Consider the following 2,322-nt stretch of genomic DNA (forward strand, 5'->3'; position numbering starts at 1 on the left):
TGTTGTGGTTTTTTAGGATTAGAAAAACTAACATGCATCTCACGTCCAGACCAAAGTCCTGCTCTATAAACAAATGAAGAGAAACTTCATCCATTTACTTATTCAGTCAGTTACTTCTAATGTATTATGTCCTTGGTGTATTATCCTCCTTACTTAGGGGGGGAAAGTGAAAATCTGAACCATGTAGGCTTCTGCAGAGAAATGCACGGACTTCTGCAGAGAAATGCACGGACTTCTGCAGAGAAATGCACGGACTTCTGCAGAGAAATGCACAGACTTCTGCAGAGAAATGCACAGACTTCTGCAGAGAAATGCACAGACTTCTGCAGAGAAATGCACAGACTTCTGCAGAGAAATGCACAGACTTCTGCAGAGAAATGCACAGACTTCTGCAGAGAAATGCACAGACTTCTGCAGAGAAATGCACAGACTTCTGCAGAGAAATGCACAGACTTCTGCAGAGAAATGCACAGACTTCTGCAGAGAAATGCACAGACTTCTGCAGAGAAATGCACAGACTTCTGCAGAGAAATGCACAGACTTCTGCAGAGAAATGCACAGACTTCTGCAGAGAAATGCACAGACTTCTGCAGAGAAATGCACAGACTTCTGCAGAGAAATGCACAGACTTCTGCAGAGAAATGCACAGACTTCTGCAGAGAAATGCACAGACTTCTGCAGAGAAATGCACAGACTTCTGCAGAGAAATGCACAGACTTCTGCAGAGAAATGCACAGACTTCTGCAGAGAAATGCACAGACTTCTGCAGAGAAATGCACAGACTTCTGCAGAGAAATGCACAGACTTCTGCAGAGAAATGCACAGAATTCACTTTGCAAATTACCATGAAGCAATAAATTGCTGCCTAAAATGAATTTGGAAAATGTTAACTGGATGCCATTTGCGTCCTTTGACCCCTCTGTTGAAGTGTTGTTCTGAATAGCACACTAAAGCAAGACATGACAGCAATTTTTATTGTCTCCATTTGAGCAATAAATGTACATTAGCACAAAGCAATCAGTCTGTGATCATGTGTAAAGCAATGTGTGATAAATGTCCTTATTTGGCACTTTCTGCTACAGCTACTGGCCTATTAACGTTCAGGGAACTCACTTGAAAGGTGTCAACATTTTTGGTATTCATGTCACCGCAGCTCAGTATAGCACACGAGTCCGTTCAAAGAGCCAGAATAAAAGCAGTCTACTGGATAGTGAGCCAATGCAGGAGCCCTGAGGCATAGGGAGACCAGGGAATACCACAGTGGATAGGCACCAGGTGGAGGACACACTCTCTTTATATTTGACTTTCCTCCACAACAAAGCAGATATGTCAGGCCAGTAGAGGGTGAACTGTGAGGATGAGCCTTGGTGAGATTAGAATGATGTAGGGGCTTAAATCTTGTGGAAATGTTTTCATTTTGGGGGGGGTGGGTGGGGGTTATCAGTAGTAGAGCACCACCATAAGTGAAAGTGATTTTATTTGAACTATTCCAGGGTCATAGTCTGTCTGGTCCACACATGTGAGCCGTTACATGAATCTAATTGTATTTGACTATCAAAGAAATGTCAACCCTTATTAACTGTCAAATCTGTGTTATGCGACTGACTGAATTGTCTCAATTTATACATTTTGATTTTATGAGCGAAACTAGTATTGTGGATGAAAGTTTCCCATTTGAGCTTGTATCATCTTGGAGACAATACACTATACCATACCTCTGAGTCATCCCATAGCTCTTCATTCTCACCAATGACCTGACATTGGCTCTTGGTATTGATCATCGCTAATGATGCTATTTGCACATACCCTTCAACTATCAATTAGGTTGTCTGCTGTTTGCAAAGTGAATTCCGTACAAACATCCATGCATGTGTAACAATTAAATAAATGAAGGGATTCTTCCTGTAACAGCTGTCAGGTTCCTCCTGTACCATGGGGTATTGTCTGCCTACAACAAGGCCTTGATGGATTACAATAGATGAAAACGTAATTAGGACCTCACTCTATCAACTCCTTTGGTTGGATTCATTCTGATCACAAATGACGACCTGATATTTTAGGTAACTTAAAATGCCATTGGTCTATCTGCCTGCACAATGAGACACCTCTGAGGGAGTGGTGATAGCACAACATGGATCAATGTCTCAAATGAAGAAAAATGGGTCCATGGCACAAGAATTTACAGCATTTATGGCTTTAACAGGTGAAAAACAGTATTGAATTCCCACTTAGGGGAGGCTCATCACCCACTGAAATTGCCAACTACTTTAATGATTTTTTTAATTGGCAAGATTAGCAAACTTAGTCATGACACAACAACAA

Source organism: Oncorhynchus mykiss, chromosome 30 (genome assembly GCF_013265735.2).
Source record: "Oncorhynchus mykiss isolate Arlee chromosome 30, USDA_OmykA_1.1, whole genome shotgun sequence".
NCBI classification, from domain to species: Eukaryota; Metazoa; Chordata; class Actinopteri; order Salmoniformes; family Salmonidae; genus Oncorhynchus; species Oncorhynchus mykiss.